At 43.2% G+C, this 27,834-nt stretch overlaps 1 long non-coding RNA gene across 1 annotated transcript in view; it reads left to right on the plus strand.

Moving 5' to 3' along the window:
- Positions 1-275: 275 nt before the first annotated feature.
- Positions 276-27,834, plus strand: part of LOC138468051 (uncharacterized) — a 136,257-nt gene continuing 108,698 nt past the window's right edge. The window contains exon 1 of the long non-coding RNA XR_011268189.1: positions 276-365. This is a non-coding gene — a long non-coding RNA (uncharacterized lncRNA). The remainder of the gene's footprint in view (positions 366-27,834) is intronic.

Consider the following 27,834-nt stretch of genomic DNA (forward strand, 5'->3'; position numbering starts at 1 on the left):
CAAAAATGGGTGGCAGCCTATTCTTCATGTTTTCCCTGTGCACTCTCTGGGGAGTTCTGGCCATCATGATGTTTTCCATGCCATTATTGTATATGAAAATGGCGCCGGCAATTTAAACAGTTAAACGTTTTTTCTTACTGTGTAATTCTTCTGATCGCACTTCATTTGGAAGATGCATAACTGGAGTAAAGGACCCTGTATTGGAGCCGATCAGCTGACAGAAACATCTGATCTGCACACGCTTGCATGATGAGATCATCATTTCAAATCGAGTACTGCGGAATACAGCCGAGCCGTACGGTGGCCATTGCTGGAACTTTTCTACAAACTCCGGAGAGCTGGACTTGTTAAGGGCTCTATTTAAGGTAACAGTTTGAACGTGGCTTTCGTGTGCTATTCACAGGCAAGATTACGCACGCCATTAGTTGCATTTTCCACACGTGGAAGGAGGAGGTTTCTCTGAGTTTTGTTGGGTGATAATGAAATGATTGTGCTGGTACCCCAGTGTTGCGGGAGACGTCAATGAAAGAATGGCGCAATGTAAAGGATAGGGCCCTTGCTGCAATCAGTCTTGGGGTTTTTGTAACATAGACCCACTGTTTTCAGCCATGTGTACGTTCTCACATAATGCAAGGCTGGTGTTGTGGCATACCAGTGCTCTGGGTGCTAGATGAACACGTGTGTATCTGTGCTATTTATACAATGAAGAAGCATGCAGAGGGCTTCAAGGGTGAACACAGAAGATGCCAGGAAGGGTGCAAATGAGTCGAGTGTGCAGTGTGCACTGACTTCCGGTTCATGTTGTGCATAATATGTGCATTTTTGCCACTTCTTATCACTCTGGCTGGCGCTCGGGTGCATGCCCATAACACACCGAATGTATCAGGAAATTGGAAACATGTGCCTACACCAACTTTCCTTTTCGGGTGTTCCTGCAGCGCAAACTGTTAATGTGATCTTCATGGAATCTACACACATTTCGTTTTGTTTAAGGATTATCTGGATTTGCATACATATGCCCACATAACGCAATGTGTACTGGATCGGCTTATGGACCTTCCCTTTTTTGAAGTTGGATATTATGCAAAAGGTTTTCACACTCATGACTTGAAATCAGCAGTAGTGCCGTGAAGTTGCTATTGTTGTTCTTTTATATACCCTCCGTCAAGGAGTTTATGGAGGGCATTGATGGTTTGGCACATTTATTGCTTGGGGGTTATTGTGATGGAACTCTGGCATTATGAAGCGTGAAGTGTGATGTCTACTGTTTTTGATACATGATGTTGAGAAAGTATGTTTGGGAAGATCTTTCTGAATATGTGGGTAGTGCCATAGTAGCAAGGTGTTTAGGTATGTATGTGGCACGATGCGTCATCTGTCTGGAGGAATTTGTGCTTCACTTGCTGCATTGCATTGTGTGCTCACATCCTGTTCATTGTTTGGTTTAGTCCAAAGTTGGCACGAACATGTTTGGGGAATGCTGGAAAAGATTCTTTGTAGTGTCTTGCTGTTCACTTAGGCCATTTAATTAATTAAATGCTGAGTGTGTACATGAAGTAACACAATTTATATCTGAAATGAAGAGCGTTTTTGATGAGCTGTCTTCACTAAATGCATACTCACACACGAGTTCACAAACTATGACAATAGTTGATTGCAAGACCTTGTTGATCAGTCGGGCACTGGCATTAATGATGGGGATATTGGATATGCGATGCAGCACACCACATGTCTTCATGTTGGAGATGTTGAGATTTTGACGGCTTGTTTATTGAGGCATTATGCTTGCTTCTCCAGATGTATGATCACAAAACACAGCACAACGTTTTGAAACGTGCTCAATCAGGGCTTCCAATGGCTGGCGTGCGTGGGTAATAAACACTTCTGAAGTATGCAGGAGACAAAGTAAGTAATAAACTTCTTTATTTACTTTAATATCAGCCGGCGTCCCACACAGCGTCCTTCTCATCCACCCCGTCTCTCGCCAACCGTCCTCTATCGAACGTTCCCTTTCACCCCCAACATTCTACAAGCCTTTGAGCCGCGCGCAGGAAAATGATCAAGAGTGTATGGCAAATAACATTAGAATATACATGGATAGAATATACATGGAATACTACAACTTCATTATGTATGAGAGGGTAGGAAGGATGGACATCCAGCATGCTTTACAACATAAACAGCAGTTGCTGCAATTATTGGTGTGTGGAAATTGTCAGTGGCAATGTGGAGGGGCAGTAGGTAACAATGAGAAGTTGTATATCAACAATGGCTAACAGTACTCCTAGCACTGCAACACGAGTTGAGTTGGCCACTGATGCTTCTAGTGTCATTAATGGTGCAATATAGTTTAGGTATGATGCCCGCTCACTATACCAAGGCGATGTACAGACCACTCTCACCTAAGGATAGAGCGTACGAGAGGGAGCAATTTGGCTAAGAATCAATGTTATGAAATGCAAATAGGGGTTGAATGACTGTGGTTCTACATTATTAGGTAGAGATTTAAGGTTTTATGCTGAACTTGAATTTGGGAGGGGTGCTAGGGGTGCTAGTTTTCTGTTTTTTTAGCGCTTCCTGAAGTTGGTGTCATACTTCTGCTTCAGGGGGTGTGGGGTGAGCGTTTCTTTAGTTTATGTAGTTTTTGAACTAGTGATTATTCTTTTGGACTGTTTCAGGTTTTTTGAAATGTCTTCAAATAGGGGGTCTCGTCTATTGGTCACCTCTTGGAATGTTAATGGTATGAATAACCCTGTCAAATGACAAAAGGTTTTTAATTATATGGAGGATATGAAGTGCGATGTTTATTTTATGCAGGAAACTCATTTATTGAAAGAGGATATGGGTAAATTGCAAAGAAAATGGATAGGAAATATATTTGCCTCTTGTTATTCCTCTAAAAGCAGGGGGGTTGCAATTTTGATACGGAAAGGCTCTCCGATAAGAGTATTGAAAATGTCCTCAGACAAGGAAGGTAGAATTGTTGCACTCCAGGTGGATATACAGGGTGTCAGAACTGTATTGTGCAATATTTATGCCCCCTCAATGGACGACAGATCTTTTTTTTAGAGATGATGCACAACTCTTGCTAGATTTAGATAATAATATTGCACTTGGTGGTGATTTCAATTTAGTCAGTGATCCATCCGTTGATCGCACTGGACAAAGGACATTTCGGAGGAAAGACTCACATTATTGTTCGTATCAGGCACTTACTGATGACTTTGATGTAAAAGATTGTTGGAGATTACAACATCCTGACACTAGGGAATTCACATTTTATTCTGGTTCACACGCTACATATTCTAGAATCAATATGTTTTTTATAGTGGGTAAAATGACTGCAAACCTTCTGAATAGTAGAATTGGATGTATCGCAGTCACTGATCATGTGCCTATATTTTTGGGCCTGACTTTGGACATTGAGAATTGTAGATCTTTTCAATGGAAAATGAACACCTCAATTTTATATGATGAGGATCTGTTAAAGAAGATTAGGACTAAGGCTGAATACTTTGTGATGGAAAATCAATCGGAGGAACTCAGCAAGAAAATTACATTGGAGGCCTTCAAATGTACTATGAGGGGTCTTTTTTTAGGTTTATCCAGTAGCAAAAGAAAGAAAATGGAAAAAGTGAGATCTGAAACTGACGCTCGTATTGTTGAGGTAATGAGTGACCTGGTGTATAATCCAAATGTCACTGATAAGAAAGGGGAATTAAAGAAATTGAAGAAAGAATTGAATGATATTTTAAGTGTGAGTGCTGAAAGAGAATTATATAGGATCAAATGTGCATACTTCGAACGGGGTGAAAAATGTGATAGGTGACTTGCCTACAGGCTGAGACAACAGCTCTCAGAGGGGGCTATAACTTCAATAATGGGAGGGAACGGAGTGGCCACTTTTAGACCTTGTGAGATTAATACGGTTTTCAAGGATTTCTATACGGCTCTATACAAGAATGAGTCAGGTATTACAGGTCTTGGTGGGCATTTCTTAGACAATCTAAATGTTCCAAAAATTACAAATGAAGAAAGAGAGGGTCTAAACAGGGAGATGACTACTGATGAGATCAGGTTTGCCATTAGTAAATTGAATGTTGAGAAGGCACCTGGGCCTGATGGATTACCAGTCAAATTATATAAGATCCTACCAGAGGCGGCATTAGGGCTTTTAAGAGATATGCACACTGAATCTAAGGAAGTAGGCTTATTACCGGTATCTCCAAACCATGGTACTATATCAGTCTTCCTAAAGAAGGGTAAAGACAGTAACCTATCTTCTAGTTATCGTCAGATAAGTTTGATAAATACTGACAATAAGATCCTGGCTAAAGTACTTGCACTACGTATTGAACAGTTGATGCAAAAACATGTACACACAGATCAATCAGTCTTTGTTAAAGGTCGTAGAACTTCTAGCAACATCCGGAATCTGTTATTGACTTTGTCGCAAACCAGGGATTCTGATGAGGACGTAGCAGTATTCTCTCTTGACGCAGAAAAGGCGTTTGACTGAGTTAATTGTCAATATTTATTCTCGGTCTTGCGTGCAATGAATTTAGGAGATGAATATATTTTATGGGTTGGCCATTTGTATGCCCATCCCATGGTGGATGTTAAGACGAATGGTTGGTTGTCAGAATCTTTCAGTTTATAGAGAGGTCCTAGGCAAGGTTGCCCACTCTCGTCATTATTATTTGTGCTGACCATTTAGCCTCTTGCTATTGCTTTACGATGTGATTTGGGCTTAAAAGGTGTTTCCTTTAGTGGAATTGAACAAAAAATATGGTTTTATGCGGATGATCTTTTGCAGTTATTATGGGATCTGGAAGTATCGTTGCCATCACTGATGAACACACTTAATCGGTTTCACGAAGTGGCAGGGTATAAAATCAATTGGTCAAAGTCTGAAGTTATGCCAATTACTCCATGTTGTGATAGATCTTTGGTGACTAACTATGGATTTCAATGGTGCGTGAATAAAATAAAGTATCTGGGTGTTTGGTTAACTCCGGTTGTGAGTGATATGGTGGAGGAAAATATGGGAGAGGTCTGCAGGGAACTGAAATTCAGTACCCAAAGGTGGTCAGTGTTGCATTTATCCCTGTGGGGCAAGGTGAATGCTTTGAAGATGAACGCCGCGCCAAAAGTGAATTAATTATTGAGTATGCGTCCCATGAGAATAAGTCAATATTATTGGAGATTGATTGATGGTCTATTACAATCTTTCATTTGGGATGAGAAGCCTCCGAAACTTAAGTTGTGGAAGCTTCAATTACCTGTTGAGAAGGTGGGTACCAAATTTTAAGGCGTATCATTTGGTGTTCTCATGCCAATTTATCCTTCCTTTTCTGGGGGATTCCCCTGGTAAATGGGCTGCAGCGGAGGTGAGCTTGATGGGCCCTCTTGCACCAAGCCAAGTTTTTACGACTGTCAACAGATATGGTCAGAGACTTCCCATGACTGAATTCCTAAGAGACAAGTGGAAAAATATTTGTGACATGTGTGGCTCGGTGGCTCTAAAGTCACCTGATGCTTCTATCTGGTTGAATCAAGCTATTACTGACTGTGGCAAAACTTTGTTCTGGCCGGAGTGGTTTGTTGCTGGAATTCATTGGATTAGTGATGTTTACAAGAATGAGAAATTGGTTAATTGTGACGAGTTACGCGCAAATTATAATATTGGTAATTTTTCTGTTACAGATTACAGGAAATTGAAAAGATGTATTGGTGAGGTTGATTGGAATGGGATTGTGAATTTGGAACTATTCACTGCAGACAAAAATGTGTGCAAACAATCACTTACAAGCAAGGTATATCATCAAATTGTAGCAAGTTATAAAGAGAATTCAGATCTAATGAAAGAATGGAGTAGAAGACTGGGGTTTGAAATCACTTCTGGTGTGTGGCTTAAGATGTGTGCAAATGTGAAGCTTTGCTCGATCAGTTTGAGTGAACGCTCGAGACAATTTAAAATCCTCAATGGGGTTTACTGGTGCCCAGAAAGGCTTAAAAGGAGGGGTATGTTGGATTCCGATGTTTGCTGGTGCTGCGGGAATGAGGTAGGAAGTATGGAACATTTACTCTGGGATTGTGTTCGAGTCTGGGGTTTTTGGCAAGAGGTATGTACTATCTGTTTGCGGGTTCCGGATCAAAATATTGATTTAGATTTCAAAACAATGGTTCTAGGAAACAGTGTTTTACTTGACGACCTTTCTTTATCGGAGAAAGAGTTTCTGTTCAGGGGTGCATCAATATGCAAAAAAATTATTTTGAGGAGTTGGAAATCCCAAATTCCGACAAACTCTGATGACTGAATTGAAGAAATGAACTGCTTAGCGAGTATGGAAAAGTTTATTTACAGAAGGATGGGGAAATTACATTTACATGCAAAAGTCTGGGATGTTTTCTTGAGTATGTACTAGTTCTTGAACATGCGTATAATATCCTTTTTTTTTCTCTTTTTCTTTTCTTGTCTCTATCTTCTGTATAACACAATTTATATTGTCATTTAATAATTGGTGAAAATGTAAATAAAGATTTTTTTTTAAAAGAATGATGTTTCAATATGTGTACCTGGCTGTCCATATGCATTTGTTATGGATGTACTGGACCCAGTTAGATCCCCACCCTGGCTTGTTCTCCTCATGAAAGAAGGCTTTCTCTTACCTTCCTTGTTACACCACGCTTCTCTTTGAATTCCAAGTCTGATCAGAACTCTCCTAACATCTCGATTGGAATCTCCCCATTAGCATTGGCGTTGGCTAGGAAGAAACTGAACTTACTTCCCCATTGTTGTGTGCATTAATTAGAGTTAAGTCTGATCCAGTATACACTAACAAATCAGTGTCCATGCCATTAATCCTGGACACAACATGAGGTTGGACCGTTCGGACCCCTTCTTGAATAACACTGATTGTAAAGACATCCTTATTCCCATTCATTTGTCCAATATAGTCCATCAATGTCCGAGTCTTCTGGACTGTATTGACTTAAGCACTGCATTTTGTCTGTGACATCCGGTCCTTGCTTTCCACATGCCCTACACCTATGACTAATGAATCGTAAAGCACTACGTGTCATTAGCCACATGCTCAAGACTACCACACCTAAAGCATCTTCCGGGAGCATATGCTTGAGCTTCATCTCTGAATCTAGGTCTTTTCTCTTGTAGAAAATAGAAAATGTTTATTCAGTTTCAACAATCTTTCAAAGTTAGCAAGCTCCTCTTGTTCCAATGATGAAAGCTCTGGTAACCTTTTAAATATGGTTTGGCCTTCATGCCCTAAACAATCAAATTATAAGCATCTTTTTTATCAGTTACAAACTTTGCACCATACGATCGAAGAATGTATTTAAGAAATATTTTTTTCCAATATTTTGATTAGAACATTGGTCTTTCAACAGAAAGAACAAAATAGAGCAGGTCCAGGAATGTTTGCCACGGTAACACTACCTAACGAATTCACATTTCAATTATGCGACTGAAAATGATCACTGCTCATTTAGCTCAACTTGTCCACTACTATAATAAATACCACTGGGGTTGGGGTCTATGCGCCAGACTCTACAAAGTCTTATCTTTTTTATTCAACACGTACATCCAATTGTTTCCGTTGGTGAATTTATGCAACTTCCATTGCTCAGTTTGTTTGAATTGGCAACAGGGAACCTTTGTGTTCGATTAAAGATTAAAGGCCTAAAGGAACTAATAGGAGAAACTCTTACACATTGACGAAAAGATTACCTTGCCACACCTCGCTCCTGAGAGCATCCGATAATCCTTCCCTGTAAACATTCTGTCAGCGTAGCACAGACACTGGGGCCGGACCAGATTGGTTTGTCGCCAGTATTATGGAGCATGCTGGAGGCAGTTCAAAGTAAAGTAACTTGATTTCTCCATTCTTTGATCCCAGCCGTCCTCTTTCCTCGTTCTAGCCACTGCACCATTCAACTTTAATGATAACAGTCAGCATGTGAAGACTGGAGGCTGCACACATGGATGAGTGGTTTTATCAGCATGTGCATCCTCCAGCGAATAGGAGGCAGACTGGGTGCAACAAGACATGCATGAATACATGATACATGCTTACAGGTATGAGTGTTTGGCTGAGTGTATGCAAGAGTGCATGTAATCGACGCGAGTGTGTGATTCTGTGTAAGCATGTAAATGACACCAACCTTGTGGATTTAACAGTATAATACAGTACAACATAAATTGGTAAATCAACAACATACCTCCTTATCTGCAAAGAATAAGGGTATCCGTTTACTTCAGCTAGTAGAATCTAAATTGCACGTAGAGCCCATTTGTACAAGCATCAGTACTAGAAGATGGACTTTGGCAGGAGGATGTTGAACCGCCACCAACAAAGAAGCAAGAGGGGAAAGAGATGACAATATGACAGCAGCTCTGTTACAAACAGAGCAACCCATCGTTAAGGAAAGGTACTTCTCGAAATCTGCCCACTTCTGATTTCCTTGAAAACAGATGACAATTACTTTAATTACAAAGCTTATGCTCAATCCCAAAATTGCAGTTTGCGACTCAGACACCCCTACTTTGACAATACCACAGATAGCGAGGCAGATTTAAATATAGAATAAGAGGGTACTGGCACTGACAAGCTCGTGTAATTGTCAAGTGCAATCACAAGAATCAAACTTCAGACACTCGCTAGGCACCAGTGTACACGTCTTTCCAAAGACCGTCAGAATAAACACGTGCTAGTGGTAGAACAAGTTTGCTGGTAGTCACATCAATAGTACTGTCTCCTCAGTCAACAGCACCCATACACCATCCACTGCAAAACATACCAAAAATACCCCAACATGGAAGAGAGGTAAAGACTAATTTCCGCCCTCACCAAAAAAAAGCAGCTGTGCAGATCTGTTGTATCACAAAAAACAGGTAATTCTGACACCTGCCCTATATTTTATAAAAAATGTGTCTTGCAAGAGAATCTGAGTACACATTTGGACACCACTTTCCCATGGGCAGACATGATATTTCGTATTGTATCATCTGCATTCTTAGTAAAAAGAAAGGAAAGAGGGGCAGGGTAGACTATCACCCCCTCAAATGCAGACAATAGTCACATATATCAAATTCCCTCACTGCTAAAACAGACGCATTGCTTGGAAGATCACACAACAAATTACTCAGACGATGAAAATGTGTATGAGCCAGGTACCACCATGTCGATCAAACAGCATTTGGAAATGTGGTGAAGACTTTTACTCTGAAAGTAGTGGTTGTGTAAATTGTAACAGTAAATATATGGTTAATTCTTCATTTATGTGACTCCTAAAACAAACCACACTCACAATCTAATCTAGAGGTTTGGCCTCAATATATTTGGTTCCACCAACCAACAGACCAAAAAACATCCTCTACATAGTGTTCAGTTCTTGATTACTTTATTCCAGTTGACACCAACATTACCTCAATCTTTTTGCCTCCATCAAAAGGAAGAGCCACACTGCAAGTCCTTGTGCTACACCCACGAACTTGAGTTCCTTCCTCCAACTTTGTGTTTCTAAAAGCAAGCAGACACATAATATAATCTATATGATGGTACATTTAATTAATACAGGCACTGGCCTCAATCTATTTGATTCCAAACAAAAGAATAACTCTCCGAGTTCTAGTACTGTAATCACATACTGGAGGTTGTGGCTCAACGTATTTGCCTCTTCCAAGTAGCTGAACCACTAATGCCTTTTTCTGCACTCTACCTGTTCACTAGCCCCCCTCCGCCCTTAGACTACCCACTTTCCTATTGGTCTTGAAGAATATAGAGTGGGGCAAAAGAAATGTGCTTCTCCATGGCATGCTAGTTTCTCACCCAGCTCACACAGACAGTGAGAGGTCAGGGATGCAGGCAATATGTGCTTGCATTTCTCATCACTCTGTCCTTTTGTTTGCAAATGGCAGTACATCCGGAACTGTACCACTACATACACTGGGCTGCACTGCTAGTTGTGGTAAAGAGGTCCTGCTATTCAATGGTGTCACCGGGTACATTTGTGCTGAGCAAAACATGAGGTTTCAGAGGGATCATTGGGCAGATCTGGAGTTGGGGTATCCAGGGTGTTTGGTAGCGCATGACTGGTGACAAACTGATGTGTCAGCTGACACTTGCTTGTGGCTATTGTCACCACGGCAGAAAGGTATTGCACTGGCTGTAACTGTGGCACGTGAAGTGTGCTAATTGAACATTTCATTATGCCTGTGCATATAGAATGCGTGTGCCTTAAGGAGGTCCCCAATGTACTCTTGGTTGTGCTACACCAATGAACTGTCTTCTGTCAGAGTTAGCATGTTATACTGCATGCCTCCACCTCACACCCTCTGTCAATGCAAACATATTGAAGGCATATATTTAATTACAAAGTCAAATATGTATGTACTATGTAGAACTATCAAACATTTAAAAACAATGTCAGTATCACATACATATATCTATATCAAACACACAATTTAATGAAGATTATTAAAAGACCATATGAATACAGACATATACACAAAATACATTAATGCACATTACGCATACTTTGAACTGTGCAGTCAAGTGTAATAGTGCTCGCCTCTAAGCAAAGACGTAAGTAGAATATTTCCTACTAGTATTACACAATGTGGAAAGCGCTGTCTTGCTGCAACAATTGGAACTTCAATGCAGATATATGTTAAAAAATAATAGGTTGGATGAAGTGCGTCACACCTCATCTTCCTCAGGGGCAATAATATTCTGTGTATACTACAAACAAAAAGAAAGATAAACCCCATCAAAACAGTACTTAATGCTAGACTATAACCAAATGATAATCATATGATTCAGTGTAAAATATTACTCTATTCCCTGATAACTGCTGATACATTTTCTTCAGAGTCATACAAACGCACGATTTTTTAACTCCACATATTGCAAATCAATGCACAAAAAAGATATCATATTTCTATTGTTAGAGTGTCGAAATAGGAGTGAGGTATTATGTGAAGCCGAACATATATAGTTGGCTTATTACTGATTTTCAAACTGAAGACCCTCAGTGTCATGAATTGTGTTGACCTCCTGCGATACTATTTGTAAATATGATTCCCATCTGCAAAACGATTAATAAAGCAAGTACTACAATACATGCTCACTACTTAGTTAGTAGTGCGCCATGCTGCTGGGCTACATTCTCCTACATTGCTTTATCTGAAAGATTGTATGCCAGTGAGGCTAACGCTGTATCACCACCCAATGTTAACCACTGCACATAGTCAGTCTTCATAAGTGATAGTGACTCCAAAGATACATGCTGACAAAACGACATGCATACTCATGGACGTAACGTTGAAAATAAATGTAACGCACCTCCTAAGTTCGAACAACTAGACCACAGCCCACAAAGTGGCACTTCCATATGCATAAAGGTAAAGGGCAGACTCAAAAATCAATAAATACGTCCACATGGAATAAAGGTAAACAACATAAGTCACACTTAATTAATGCTTTACTTCCATACTGGTCAAAATATGACCAATCCAACTCATATAGAAATTTGGAATAAAGCACACACCTATATATCAATTTTGTTCAAGAAGCTTCTACTGTCCACAACCAGTGGAACATGATTCACGATTCACTGGGATACCAATGAATCTACACACATCACATTAAGGCAGACCATTCCACCTGGTCATTCAAACCTTCTATATGTGATCTTAATGGCTGGAGATGCCATATGTCCTGAATTCACCCTTTTGAGGAACGCCTGAGGCTAGCTTACCCTCTACCCCATCTCATCAGCAGGCAATTGTGCAGCAACCTCAGTCTCCACTTTCTAAGCCATGTTCTGGGGTTCATATCTGGCTCCTCTGTGCTCGTCAGACTCCTGATACACCATAACTTCCTTCTATTTTGCCCCCTGCACCTTTGAAGCTACATAACCCTGATGCTCTACTGAAGTACTTCCACCTTCTGACCAACTCCAACATCACCTTTTGCAGGTAATCCTTAAGTGACTCTGCTGTACCTCATTCCCTGCCAAATGAGCTGCCACATCCTCCTTCTCCTCAGCCACCACCTCCCCTCCTCAAACACCTTCTCCCACTAGTCATCCACCTTACCCCTTCCTCAACCACCATCTTCTCGCCTCAATCACCTTCTTCCACTCCTCTCCATCCTCCTTCATCAAACACCATTTCACCTGTTGACTCCCTAAATCTATGACATGGATGAAGCGTAGATCTTCATCTTCACACGCAGCACTCCCTCCACCTAAAAGGACACACTGCCCAAATTCTGAATGTGCAAAACACAAATGTGCCTAAGGGGCCTAATATGAATAAGGTGGTTGTTAGGAAAGATTTCATAATTGTATGTAATTTTCCCTCCATGTGGCAACCCCGAAACATTTTGCTGCTGTTTTACACCCGGATCTAGACTTTGCCAGAGAAGTGCAGCCTTCCGCCGCACTCCTTTGGGCTTGCACTCAATTCTTATGGGGAAACTGACATTCCCTTAAGACAGTCAGTACTGGGAGACTTGGTTTCCCTTAGTCCTTTCCTCATGTTGCAGCTTTTGTGCAACATGAAACAAGAGTGCACTGTAACTTACTTTACAACGCTTTTGGGTCTCTAGTCATTCGAAAGGCCCTAGAAACTCTTGCTGGACGTATTATGAACTGTGCAGGTGTGTCACGGACAGGACTGGTGGCAGCTATCACTTCTCTTGTGTTCTGAACCCTTTTTTGCCATGTTATCCGCGCTTCCCGCGTTTGGCACAAATAGGTGGCCTGGCTCCCAAAATGGCCATGCTATGAGGTTCTTTGTCCTGTTCGCTGACCGTCTTGCCCCTTCACCTTCCCCAGGTCGAGCCGACCCCTGTCCGTCCCTATTTGGTCAAGCACTTTCCCGCGAAACCAAATGCTTTCGCGGGCTTCTGCATGCCTTGTGTGGGCCTCCAGGATGTGGGCTGGGATGTCTGTTCCCAATACACATCCTGGGTGCCAGAGAGTCTGGAGTGTCCTGAATGCCTGGGACCACCGTGGTCCATGATAGGTCCATGTATGGTGTGAGTGTTTGTGAGCAGATCTCCCATTGGGTCCTCTCCGTTTTGGTGCGAAGGGAACTTTGGATAAGAGGAGGCTGAAAACACCACTACCATGTCTATCTCCTGAGTTCACACCGAACAAGGGATAAGGAGCCAAGTATCCTGCAACAAGAAGCTGAGTCAAGGAACCGCTGGTGACCCGCTGAAGGTTTGGCACCCTGAGCCACTATCATCCTGCGAGACCCCTCTGCATCTGATCGTCCTAGAAGGTCTGCGAATGCGCTTCAACCCATTGGAATAGTGGGATCAACTATTCTCGGCACCTTCATCAAACCCTGCAAGTAAGCCTCTTCGGAAATGTTCCTGGGCCAACCAGTGGTCTGACCAGCGTACGTAGGACGCTTTGCTCTGTCACTGCCGCCGTTTCGGGAAAGCCCTCGAAACTTGGTCTACTGCTTGCTCTGCATCCACGGTACCCCCACACTGAATTTTGTACACTTGGCATTCCCAGGTCTGAAGTGAGACGAGTGCGCCCGGACCAGAGTAAACGCGGTTGCCGTGTTGCCCTGCTGCGGTAACAACCTGTGAACGTCTGCTGCATTTGGGACACCCTCTACCCTGCATCCTGCTACGCAGAATCTACACAGTGTCGAGACGTCCTGATCATCGCAGCTGAACCTGCCAGCAACGTGAACTGAACAGGAGAAGTCTGGGTCTGCCTGCATCGGAGACTGGTGAGTAGTCCATACCCCAACCGGTGGCCCCTCACGCACGAGCCCATTTCTTTTCTACCGCTGTTGCGAAATAGTGACTCTATCCTGCACTCTCACCCTGCCTCTGCCCACAAGTAGAGTCCTTGCTTGAGTAGTGGGGACTTGTTCTGCATCGCTTCATTCACCTTCCTGAACTGCCTGAGACCCTTGAAGAGACTCTACTTTATCCATTGGCACCAGCGCGTGCAGGTACTTTTGAGCATGAAGCTCCTCTCTTCGTAGGGTTCGGACTTCCTCCTAGTTAGGTGTATTTCAGATGCTGAACTGGGTCTAATGATTACTTGCACTGCCTGTTTTCCTCCCCATCTATGTGGTCTACATATTACGTGATCCTAACTCCTTAGACCCCTCGGTCTTGTATGTATATTGTATTGATTGTGATGTGTTGGTTTACTTTAGTATTATTGTGATTCTTTGCTGTGGTCGATGTTACAAAGGCCTTGTAATAAATGTGTCTATATATTTAATATAACCCCTGTCTGGAGTAATTTGTAAGTGTCCTTGCTTTGTGTGCTCATTGAGGTCTTTCCATCACCTTCACCCCTCTTGAGACTTAGTCTTGACCGCCGCCATCGCTACCCTGATTGGTCTGGCTTGTCCAGAGGTTACCCCGTTCCAAGAAACTAGGCTGGCCTTCTGAAGCTCTGCCCCTCCAGGTCAGAGTTCAGATATCCATCTTAACAAATTGGTGTACAGCAGTGGGATGGGACTGAAGGTATCCAGTTTTGCGCACGAGCGAAGGCATTTCAAGTTATTCCTACCAGGACACATAGTGAATTGTCGTATAATTTTTTAAAGGCCATAGTCCTATCTAACAGTATGGAAACAAGTACCGTGTTAACTTTAAATGCTTCTAAATCCGAAACATTGAAAAAGAGGTGTGCTGAGAGAGGTGTCTCCTCTCAAGGAACCAAAATGGAAATGATCCAAAGAATCATGGCCTGGCAAGAAGCTCAGTTTAGCGCTATAGCTTCAGAGGACAGTGCAGAAGGAGGTGGGGCTGCTCTCACTGGTAGAACTGACAATTCTGCCGCTGCACTGGTCCACAGCGACCATGAGGACAGGGAGGATGAAATGTCCAATGTTTCCTCTGCCAGTGCTGATGGGGAGGCCATACTTGAATTCAAGAAGCAAGAGCTGCTGTTTAGGCAGAAGGAGCTTGATTTCAATATGGCCAAACTAAAATTCGAACAGGCACAAAAACAGACAGACAGGGATCACCAGTTGGAACTGGCCAAGCTGCAAGTTGCCAATGGATCCAAGGGTCCTGGACATGGGTCTGGGGCCTCCTCTCATCCAAGGTTTCCAAAAGATCTGCTCAGTGTGTATGAGTAAAAGAATGACATTATGGACTGGCTGAATACATTTGAGTATGCATGTGAAGTTCAACAAGTTGACAATGCTGATAAAATTGCCTGGTTACTTAGCAGACTACACCATTCTGGCTGCAGTGCCATTATGGAAATGTTGAAAGCTGAGAGAGCAGATTTTGCAATGTTGAAGCAGACCCTCATTTTAAAGTTTGGAAAGACTCCAGCCCAATACTTAAAAAGATTCAGCGAGTATAAGAAAAAAGAAGGTGGTACTTGGGTATCTTATGTAACTGAATCCTTAAAAAACTTGACTGGCTGGGTCGAAGGTTATAAGGTTTCTACCTTTGAAGGTATGATAAGTCTTGTAATGCTGGAACATATTTTTGCATCTTCTTCCCCTGAGCTTAAGCAGCATTTGGCAGATTCAAAGGAGATAGATCCTAAGAAACTTGCCATTGCAGCAGATTTATGGGTGTCACATCGAGTGTCCCAAAATGACAAGACTTATCCTGGTAAGCAGGAGGAAGGGAAAAAGTCCAAAGATAAGGAGGGTGGGGAAACTGATGAATCTTCTTCCCAAAAGGGCCACAAAAAGAAAAATGAGGGTAAGACACAAGAGAACTCGCAGGGTAGCGGAGGTCAGCCTCCGAAACCGAACTCTGGTTATTTTAAGCCTCTCTATGTAAACAGACCCAATGGATCTTGTTTTGCTTGTGGAACAACTGACCACGTGAAGGGGGATCCCAGATGTAAGGTCAAAACCTTGGGGGTCCGCTCTGCTAATCTGGCCTTTTCCTCCTATGAGGAAGAAGAGATTACAGGATCATCCTTCTCCTCAGACTCCTGCCGCAGTGGGATAGAAGCTGAGGTAGTTTTAGTTTCCCTGGGTTCCTGGGAGCCTAAAGTCGCAGAGGCTTATGCTAGTATTCCAGATGACACCAAGCACTACTTTAAAGACAGTGTGCTGATCAATGGAGTAGATACTCCAGCTCTTAGGGATAGTGGGTGCAGTCGAACTGTAGTGGATTCTACCTTGGTAGACCCAGAGGAAGTTGCCAGAACTACTCTGATGCCCACTAAGTTGGCTGACAGCCTACCTCTCATGTTCCCAGTAATACCTGTAAATCTTACTATCAATGGTACAGCAGTCAGGATTGCAGTGATCATTTAGAGGAGTGTCCCAGGAAAGGTCTTATTGGGCAATGATCTCAGAGCTTTAGGCCTTGTGGGAGATACTGCTGACAGACCCTGCACAAGATCTCAAACGAGGGCAGCACTGGCCAAGATCAATGCTCTGCCCCAGCCAATGGGAAAAACCCAAGGCTAAAGGAGTCAAGAAACCAAGAAGGGGGAAAGAGAATATTCCCCCTAACTCGCATACCCCTGCAGTGGAGGTAGTTGGTCAATCACCCGGACCTAACAAGGAGGTGGTGATGCCTGAAGTATTTGACCCCAATGACCATCCTGAACTAAACGATTTGTTAGTAGAAGGTGGTCCTGACAGGGAAGAATTCAGTAAAGGCCAAAGTGAGTGCCCATCTCTGGAAGGCCTAAGGAGACAGGCCTGCTCCTAGCTTGAAGGTGAACATCCTGGGAAGCATCAGATTTATTGGGAAGGTGGACTCCTGTATAGTGAGCCCACAGAGTCTACAGAAGTAGACCATAGGAGGTTTGTGGTTCCCCTTGCTGTAAGACCCTTCCTCCTGCAGCTGGCGCATGAAGTGCCCCTTGCTGGTCACCTAGGTATTAAGAGGACCAAGCAAAGGTTATCCATGCACTTCTACTGGCCAAACATGGAGGTGCAAGTAAAAGTCACTGCAGGAGTTGTGCCTCCTGCCAGTTATCTGGTAAGAGTGGTTCAACAATCCAAGCTCCATTGGTACCACTCCCAGTTGTGGGAGTACCATTCGAGAGGGTAGGGATCGACATAGTTGGTCCCCTTGACCCCCAAACATCCTCAGGCAATAGGTTTATCCTGGTATTGGTCGACCATGCCACCAGATATCCTGAGGCCATCCCATTGAAAACTGTGACTGCCAAGTCAATCGCAAAAGCTTTACTCGGCATCTTTACTAGGGTTGGCTTCCCTAAAGAAGTTGTGTCTGACAGAGGTAGCAACTTTATGTCGAAGTATATGCAGGCTATGAGGAAAGAATGTGGGGTCACCTACAAGTTTTCTTCTGCATACCAATCCCAGACGAATGGTCTAGTGGAACGGTTTAACAGGACCATAAAAAGTATGATTGGGGCTCTGGAAGAGCCCCAGAGAAGAAAATGGGATCTTCTTTTTCCATGCTTACTGTTTGCCTACAGAGATGTACCACAAGAGGGTGTTGGCTTCAGCCCCTTCGAACTTCTGTTTGGTCACCCTTAGCCATAGTCAAGGAGGGATGGGAGATGCCCACTCCCCCTATTACTACCAACGTGGTAGACTATGTGTTAGGGCTCAGAAAAAGGATGGTGCTCCTGATGGGTCTGGCTAGTGATACGTTGAAGGCAGGACAAGCCCTGGTGAAACATTGGTATGACCAGAAAGCTTCCCTCATCAACTTCACACCTGGTCAACAAGTCCTGATCATGAATCCAATAAGGCCTAGAGCTTTACAGGATAAATGGTCAGGCCCTTACACAGTGGTGGAGCCGCTGGGTGAGGTCAACTATTTAGTGGACCTTGGAAGGCCTGGACAGGCTCCAAAAGTGTTCCATGTAAATAGGCTGAAGGCTTTCATCCCAAGAGTTGAAATCGCAGCACTGCTATTGGCTTCAGATGTTGAGGAAGAGGAGTCTGAACCTCTCCCTGACCTGTTTCAAAGCAGCCCTTCAGATAGCTCCTTTGAGGGTGTCCGAGTGGCCCCTTACCTGACTTCTGATCAGCAGGCTGAGGTGAAGAGTTTGCTTAGGCAATTTTCCCCCCTGTTTTCACAGTCCCCTGGTTTGACACCTTGGTGAAAACATAACACAGACACAGGAGGCAGTGTACCTACCAAAAGTATGGGATACAGGATGTCAGACAAAGTACGGTCTTATATTAAGACGGAAGTCAACAAAATGTTAGATCTTGGGGTGATTGAACCCTCTAGTAGTCCTTGGTCCAGCCCTGTGGTTTTGGTTCCAAAAGCAGGTACTTCCAAATTGAGGTTCTGCATGGATTACAGAGCTCTGAATGCTGTCACCAAGACAGATGCACACCCCTTGCCTCGAACAGATGAGCTGGTTGATACCTTGGGTGCCTCCAAGCACCTCAGCACGTTTGACCTCACTGCGGGCTATTGTCAAATAGCCCTCGCAGAACATGCCAAGGAGAAGACCGCGTTCTCAACTCCAGAAGGTCTTTACCAGTTCAGGGTAATGCCTTTTGGGTTGAAGAATGCACCTGCCACTTTCCAGAGGCTTGTGAATCATGTGTTGAATGGGTTGGATGAATTCTGTCTTGCATATCTGGACGATATAGCATTTTTCAGTGCCATCTGGGAAGACCATGTGAAACACCTTGGGATTGTGTTACAGGCTCTTCAGAAAGCCCACTTGAACATAAGGGCCAGTAAATGCCAGATTGGACAAGGCTCAGTGGTTTACCTTGGACATGAAGTAAGTGGAGGGAGGATACAGCCTCTACCCAGTAAAGCACAAGCAGTACAAGACTGGCCTACACCCACTACACAGACCCAAGTGAGAGCCTTCTTCGGACTCACATGGTTTTACAGAAATTTCATGTCAGACTATGGCACCATAGCTGCCCCTCTGACTGCTCGCACCACTCCGAAGAAACCCAAGAAGGTAACCTGGACTGTAGAGTGTGAGAAGGCCTTCAATGGCTTAAAAGACTCCTTGTGCCAGGCCCCTGTTCTCAAGGCCCCTGATTACCAAAGACCCTTTATTGTGCAGACAGATGCCTCTGACACTGGGATAGGAGCTGCACTATCACAAGTAGATGAGAAGGGTAAGGAACATCCTATTGGTTTAATTAGTCGCCAGTTTAAGGACAGAGAGCTCAGATGGTCCACAGTAGAGAAAGAATGTTTCTTTGTTGTGTGGGCTCTACGGAAGCTGAGTCCCTACCTCTATGGGACCCAATTCACTGTGCAAACTGACCATAAGCCCTTAAGGTGGCTGATGAACATGAAGGGAGAGAATCAAAAGTTGCTTAGGTTGTCCATAAGTCTACAAGGCTTCGACTTCACTATTGAGCATAGGCCAGATGTCCAACATAGCAATGCTGAAGGGTTGTCTAGAATGTTTAACCGACCTGAACAAGAAACTCATCCAGGGGTGGATTAGCTCCCCCTGTCCTTAGTCTGGGAGGAGCGAGTGTTAGGAAAGATTTCATAATTGTATGTAATTTTCCCTCCATGTGGCAACCCCCAAACTTTTTACTGCTGTTTTACACCCTGATCTAGACTTTGCCAGAGAAGCGCAGCCTTTTGCCGCACTCCTCTGGGCTTTCCGTCAATTCTTATGGGGAAACTGACATGCCCTTCAGACAGTCAGTACTGGGAGACTTCGTTTCCCTTAGTCCTTTCCTCATGTTGCAGCTTTTGTGCAACATGAAACAAGAGTGCACTGTAACTCACTTTACCGCGCTCTTGGGTCTCTAGTCATTCAAAAGGCCCTAGAAACTCTCGCTGGACTTATTATGAACTGTGCAGTTGTGTCACGGACAGGACTGGTGGCAACTATCGTTTCTCTTGTGTTTTGAACCCTTTTTTGCCATGTTATCTGCGCTTCCCTCATTTGGCACGAATAGGGGGCCTGGCTCCCAAAATGGCCATGCTATGAGGTTCTTTGTCCTGTCCGCTGACCGTCTTGCCCCTTCACCTTCCCCAGGTCGAGCCGACCTGGGTCTGTCCTTATTTGGTCATGCACTTTCCCACTAAACCCAATGTTTTCGCGGGCTTCTGCATGCGTTGTGTGTGATCAACTATTCTCGGCACCTTCATCAAACCCTGCAAGTAAGCCTCTTTGGAAGTGTCCCTGGGCCAACCAGTGGGCTGACCAGCTTACGCAGGACGCTTTGCTCTGTCACCGCCGCCGCCGCTATGTCGAAACTTGGTCTACTGCTTGCTCTGCGTCCACGGCACCCTCACACCGAATTTTGTACACTTGGCCTTCCCAGGTCTGAAGTGAGACGAGTGCGCCTGGACCAGAGTAAACGTGGTTGCCGTGTTGCCGTGCTGCAGTAACAACCTGTGCACGTCCGCTGCATTTGGGACACCCTCTACCCTGCATCCTGCTACGCAGAATCTACACGGTGTCGAGACGTCCTGATCATCGCAGCTGAACCTGCCAGCAACGTGAACTGAACTGGAGAAGTCTGGGTCTGCCTGCGTCGGGGACCGATGGGTATCCCATACCCCAACCGGTGGCCCCTCGTGCAGGAGCCTGTTTCTTTTCTACCGCTGTTGCAAAATAGTGACTCTATCCAGCACTCTCATCCTGCATCTGCCCGCAAGTTTTTTCTTTTTAAGAGTGAGAAAGAGTAAAATGGGAAGATTGGGCAAGGAGACTAAAACACACACACAAGTACACAAAATGGGATAAAATGGGGATCAAGAAACAGCAAAACACCCCTCAGTACTGACAAACTCCCCCAAAAGTCTCCCAAACTCAACAAAAACACACAAAAAAAACAATGTGTACTTCTTTCATGGGAACTCGACAATCAAACAAAACCCAAAAAGAAAGCAAGAAGAAGGCTGGCCTTTTAAAGGACCTCAAACCTGTTTTTCAATGGCTCAGGGATTCTGTCTGGCTGCCTGAAGACACCCCTTTTAGTCTCTGACTTGCCATTTTACAGCACGTTTTTACCATGCTTTGAAACCCAAAGTGGGGTTCGACCCATTGAAAATGCCACTAGAACCGCAGAGGGCACATATTTGAAGTTCGAGCATCCTAATTTTGAATCATGAATACATTTTCTGCTTTGGTTTCACAGTCACCAATCTGTTCTTGTAAAGTGTCCTAGTTTTTCTATTTTATTTTTCATGAACATTTGTAATGTTTTCAAATTGTATATCTGTTGTTCTTTCATAAATGGGGTCTGAGTTGTTGATGAAATTCATTGCCTATTTCAAATTCGTGCCACTTTTATCTTTTACATATCTCCCTCGTTTGTTCTCTAGAGACTAAAGACTCAAAGCCTCTACAGAAACAACATAGATCTTGGCTACTCCACTCCATCAATCCATGTAATCATGGGCTCATTTGTAAGAATATAAGTATTTTTCATTTTGTTGAATCAAGAATCATCCATTATTGTTCACAAAATCATTCATTCACAAAATTCGTTTTGCAAGTAGGATTTCTAAATATGAGATGATTTTTTTTAGCTTATAAATCACTCCCCAAACACAATTAACACCAAGTCATTTTACTGAAATAAATTATTAAACCTTGAGTATTTGTTGACATTGCTAATAATCGCTGCCTACTTTAGCAATAGATGCCGTTAGCAGTCCAAACATAGCAATAAATATATGGAAACCAATGTCTGTATTGAAGAATGACTCGCTCCACAGGTAGACGTTCAAACTTAATTTGTTTGCGAGGCACAGCTAAAGACAAGGCTACAACAAAATGCATAGAATTGTTTGCAAAATGACAACTCCCTTAAACTGGTGGTGGCAGATCCATCACAAGGCCTATCCATGGCCCTGGGAGCTTTGCAAAATTAGCCTGTTCATCAATAAGCCTGTGTCCATGCCACAGTTCTCCTTGATGTGGGGTTTATTTTACCCTCTGTATGTGGGGTTTCTTTCACACACGCCAGTAGTTCACCTTCTTCTCTCTTTTCCTGACTCTGGGGTCTTTGGTCCAGGGGGCTCCAGTTCATCCAGGGGCCTCCTACGTCTCCAGGGGTTAATTCAGTTAATATCTAAATTAAAGAAGAAATGGACTGGTTATATATGGAATATATATGTTTCTCCGTGCTGATCTTTGGACAGGACCAATAACATAGTTTTTGCAATTAATATGACCATGGAAGTGACAGACCTCTTTTCATTAAGGGTGTCCTGTGTGTTTAAGAAGTAGGTTGAAACTGTGCACACACCCATCAGCCTCTCTCATAGAGCTCTACATCTTGGGACATGTGTGGCCAATAAGCATATTCTTTTAGGACTTCCAATGTTTTCTGGGACCCTCTGTGACCGGCAGTTATGGCATCATAGATATTATGTAGCATCAATCCTCAAAAATGACAATGGTACCACCCACTGGATTTGGCCTGACACGGATTTCAGAATCATCTGCCCATCCTGTACCCGAATTCTCTTCCTGTTCTTTAGCAGCACCCTCAACTCTTCTCTCTCCTTACAGTGCTCCCTAGTCAGAGGATTTTGCTCTGCATCTAATAAATGGTTATAAAGTAGGCCCTAAAATAGGATCTTCTTTTTGTTTCTTGATCAACTCATACTGTGCAACATGCTAATCAACGGTTCCTTGAGATTTGGAGTGTGTTATCGCATCCACCTGGATGTCACCAAGCAAATGCTCAGCAGGAAATAACTCCCCGACCACAGCCACAATTTTGGCTAACTGATCTGCTTTGCCAATTCCATCCCTGTCCTCCCATGGTGTTTTCAGATGGTCTTGTATTTTCCTCCACTGAATGATCCTGTCATTTTCTGAAACAAGTTTATCAATGGCTTGAATCATTTTACCATGCTTAAGTGGTTTCTTGTTGTATGTGACATTCCTCTGAATTTACACCCAGGTAAATAAATATGCCACAAACCTATTTGGGCATAATCAGAATAAGTAACTAAAACTCTCTCTTTGAATCTATTCTCTACTGCTCTGGATATTGCTTTCCAAATGGCAGCCAACTCTACATTTTGAGTGCTTTTTTAACCTAACCTCATGCTTACTCTTGGAATGCCATTACCTTGACCCACAAATTCCCTATTCCTGCCACTAATTATATTTCAAAAGCACCCCCTATGTTGTATGCACAACCATCTACATACACAGTTGTGAGATCCCTGCATGTCTCTTCATTGAGTGCCTTGTGTGGAGATTGTTCAAATTTGGTCACATTTGTTTCTAACTCTGTGTCATCAGATGCACAGACAGCTGCACAATCATGTACATCTGACATCCTCTGAGCAACTGGGCTCTTTTTACTCTGTCCATATCTAACTTCTAGTGGGAATCCCTGCAATGTCAACGTCCATGAAGTGATTCTTGACTGGGCTAAATACCCTGACCTGATTCTTTAACTGTGTAAAAATTGCAGAGGCTGATGATTTGTTTAAAAAAATCACCCGCTCCCCTTGAATAATGGGGTAGAAATGTTGTAATGCCCAGATAGTGGTCAATAATGCCTTTTCACATTCTCAAAAATGTTGTCTCTACCTGTGAAAATGTTTTGCTGGCATATGCAATGGTTTTGATATTTGCATTGTGTATTATAATCCAAGTAAGACTCGTATTCTCAGCGATGAGCATATCTTTATTTCAGGTTCAGGTCAAAGGACTGCAACTCTCTCCCTTGTTCAGCTACCAACTGCCCAATAGTTCTAACATAATAATTCCACATCTATGTGACTCTGATAATGAAACAGATGTATTCTACATGGATCTAGTATGACATCATTGGTAATAGATAACACCGAGCTTAGAACAGGATGACCTATATACAATATAACATTTCTTCTTCCCTTTGACCAGGGTGAACTGTATACAATATGAAACACCGTATAACACATATTCTTCCCTTTGACCAGGGACAAAGGAATAAATTGAACAAATCTGAAACAATCTGTGCCACACAAAAGTATGTGTGGTGCATTACTCAAATGATCTTTTAACCACCTACTCTTTATTCCGGACCTCCCCTCCCTCCAAACGAATGGAATTGCCAAGATCTTCACTCACTGTCCTGGCTTTTGAGTATTTGGAATCCAGTATTTCTGGTCCATCTAGGCGGTTTTCTTCACCTCATTTCCTCTCCTAACACTCATCAATCTGCATGCATGTTTTTTTATCAAACCAGTTTTGTTGTATCATCTCACTTCAACTTCACCTTGTCTCTGACCATCTGAAGATTTACATTTACCACTTTTGCCTGCCCCATTCACCCAGGAACTAGCAAGGTTTTGTTCTTGTGACCATGAATCAACTCAAACGGTGTAACTCCAGTCACTGGGAGTGGAGTGTTCCTGTACTGACACACTCTCCAATACATACCTCTTTTCCAATCCCCACCAAACTGGACTGTATCCCTTCCATTATTGTTTTATTTAATTGCTCCACACAACCGTTACTTAGTGGATAATACAGGGCTGCTTTTATTTGTTTGATACCATTCTCCTTTGTCCAAAGTTGAAACTCCTTGGAGACAAATTGTGGGCCATTGTCAGTCACCACCACAGCTGGCCACCCTTCTCTCCAGAAAATGTTCAAGAAATGTTATCACATTCTTTGAGGTGATGTTCATAAGAACACCAACTTCCGGGCACTTTGTGAGTAAATCCATTACCACCTCTGCATAACAATCTTGTGCACCACAGAAATGTAATGGTCCCAAAAGATCAACGTCAATGGTATGCCATACCATCTTGGGACTCTCTGGTATAATCATGGGAGGTGTCCTTGTTTCTAAAATTGTATAACTATTCTTACACCGCTCACACTCCCTAATTCTCACCTCAATAAACTTGTCCATACCTGGCCACCAAAAATCCATCCTAAGAAGTGCCTTAGTTCTGCAGATGCCTATGTGGTATTTATGCCCTAACTCCACTACTTTCTCACGCATACTCTTGGGAACAATGAAACACTTCCTTCTACACAGTATTCCAACTGTTATGGACAACTCATCTTTAATCCATCTGTACTCCTTAATTTTTTCTCCAACACTATCATCAGCCTGACAACTCCACCTTAACTCTGTCAACTTCTTGGCTTCCTGATACACCATGTCCTTGTCACAAGCTTCAAGCTACTCCTCTTGAAGAGTCTCCTCCTCCACAAAAATATCTTTGATACACTTATCTCCCGGTACATTTAACATCATCATCCTGCATCAATGGTTTCCTGGATAGGGCATCAGCCACTACATTGTCTCTACATTAACATGTTCCACTTCAAATTCCAACCATTGTAGTCTCGGAATCCACTTGGATATGCGCCTGGGCACCCCATCGAAACCTTTTCTGTTAAATATGACAATCAGAGGTTTGTGATCAGTGCAAACCACAAATGTTCTACCCTATAGATACAGTCCAAACGTAATGATTGCCGACAATAGGGCTAACACCTCTTGTTCAATGACCGAGTATCACTCCTGAACCTCCTTGAGTGCTCTCGAGGCATGCGCCATGGTATGTTGCCCAGCACCATCTTCCTGCATCAACAGTCCTACAAGCCCACATTCAGAGGCATCGGTATATAAAACCGTGTGCAGACCCTCTCTGAACCCTTGCAATATTGGCGCTTTCATGATATCTTTCTTTTTCAAGAAAAATTCTAACACCCCTCATTCCATTCATTCAAATGTCAGACCTTTTCTTGTTAATCTCCTTATAATCACTGTCTTACTCACTAAAGCTTTCACAAATTTAGCATAATACTCAATCATCCCCAAAATTGAAGACACCTCTGCCTTGTTTGTTGCAGATGACGTATCAGTAATAGCTTGAATGGTACTTCCCTTTGGCCTTACACCCTCACCCGAAATGCTATATCCCAAGTAACCCACTTGTCTCTTCCAGCGTCAGTGTTATAACTGCCTCTTCCAACTTATTTAACACCTTCTTCAACATGTTCCTTAAGATCTATCCCCATACCAATATATCATCTTGATAAAACTTAACTCCACTCATTCCTCCCAATATGCTATGCATAACATGCTGAAACACACTAGCGGCCGATATGAGGCCAGAAGGCACCCTGACACATCTAAACAGACCTATGTGATTTATAAATGTTAATATGTCATAGGATGCTGGATGCATTTTTACTTGATGATATACAGAGCAAAGATCTAATAAGGAATACACCTTTGAACCATTTAAGTCAGTGATCATTTAGTCTATTTTTGGTAGTGGACATTTTTCTGTGATGATATTCTTTTTGACCTCCCTGAGATACGCAGTCTTATTTTGCCATTGGACCTCATTACAAGTTTGCCGGTCTGGTAACAATGGTACCAGTAAGCTTGCCGGTGCCATTGTTAACGGACCGGCAAACTACGAGTTCTGCTTGCGGGTGTCTTCCTGCCTGCCAGGTCTGAACTGGCGGGTTTACCGGCACCGCGAGCAAGCACTGGCGGTAGCACTGGCAGCATTCTGAATGGTGCCAGTGCTACCGGCCTCCCCGTTCCCATTGAGCCCCATGGGGCTCAAATGGGAATAGGGAGTCAATGTTTCCGGCCTCTGGCAATGGCGAAATACAGGGTCACCAGGGTTGTAATGGCCTTGCATTTCCCCATTGCCAGGGACTGGAAAAATTTGCAAGTTTCTCCCCCTTGATTAAATCCTTCTTGTACATTCTGATTATCATTCTGCATATTCTGAAAACCACCCCTTCCTCTATAGCTCATTCCTCTGCTTAGTGGCATGAACCCATTCCCTCCATGATCCATTTGGCACCAACTATTAGCCTGTGATGCACCCTTTGTTTGCTGCATTCCCAATCCATCCCCGCTATTCAACACTGCCCCTTCTATGGCATATTTTGACAATTTCTTCTGAACTAACTTGGCTTCCTCAAGTTTTTGAGCATCTTCCTTTGTCTCTTGCAACAACCGACAGTGATGCACTATGGTCAACTGTATTTCTGCCCATGGCTTTGCTTAAATTCCCACTAATTTCCTGAGCTGTCTCTGTACCTGTTCTGGAAATCCTTGACATAAAATATGGTAGAATACTGCCACTGTCTTCACCCACGGTTCCCGCGTTTCAAGAGTCCACCATTCCTGAATACTTTGAATGTAAGCAAGCGGATCTTCATCTTCTCTCATCTGTCATAATTGCACCAATATCTGATGTATCAGGATACGGAACCCTAAGTGCTCCGTGACATATTTTCTACAATGTTTAAATGGCGCTCCATTGTGCGCTGTGTTCTGTGCCATGTTACTTGAGTATCTTGCTCTTATCCAAATGTCATCAGCCCTTTTCCCAAGAATGGCTGCTAGGGGACCCTTATTGTCCCCTGTTGCTAAAGTATTTCTCCTTGTCATTTTCTCTAGCTTATAGATCCATTTTCCCACACCCGCGGTTAAACTGGGAAGTTTACACCTTAAATTATCCTTATAGATTTGTGGCCAAGGAATATACTGCAGTGTTTCTCCAATAAAGGAAACTGCGTAAACCCAAATCTACAATTGGCTCCCATTGTCTGCCTATCTATAGTGGGGACACAGGTTCCTGATAACCTTCTACCAGGCAATTACCTCAGCCTGTTCACATATGGTGGTGACTCTCCCTTCTCACTATGCGATCATCCTTTAGGACATTCTGGATACACTACAGGATCAGGCGTCCTATCTTTAGGCTGCTCTAGATAAGACCATCTTACTTCCTTTTCTGTCTGCAGACATCACTCAGGCTGCATGCACTTCCTATCTCTTCCCCACAGAAGGTTTCTTTCTCTTCGTCTGACATATCTAGCCCCCAGTTAGTGTGGCTCTCATTCCCTTCACCTTTATTAAAGTCAGTGTGTCTAAAGATAGTGCTCTCTCCTCAAGACTAAATAGGT

Source organism: Ambystoma mexicanum, chromosome 4q, assembly GCF_040938575.1.
Source record: "Ambystoma mexicanum isolate Mex_15411 chromosome 4q, UKY_AmexF1_1, whole genome shotgun sequence".
Classification (NCBI taxonomy): Eukaryota; Metazoa; Chordata; class Amphibia; order Caudata; family Ambystomatidae; genus Ambystoma; species Ambystoma mexicanum.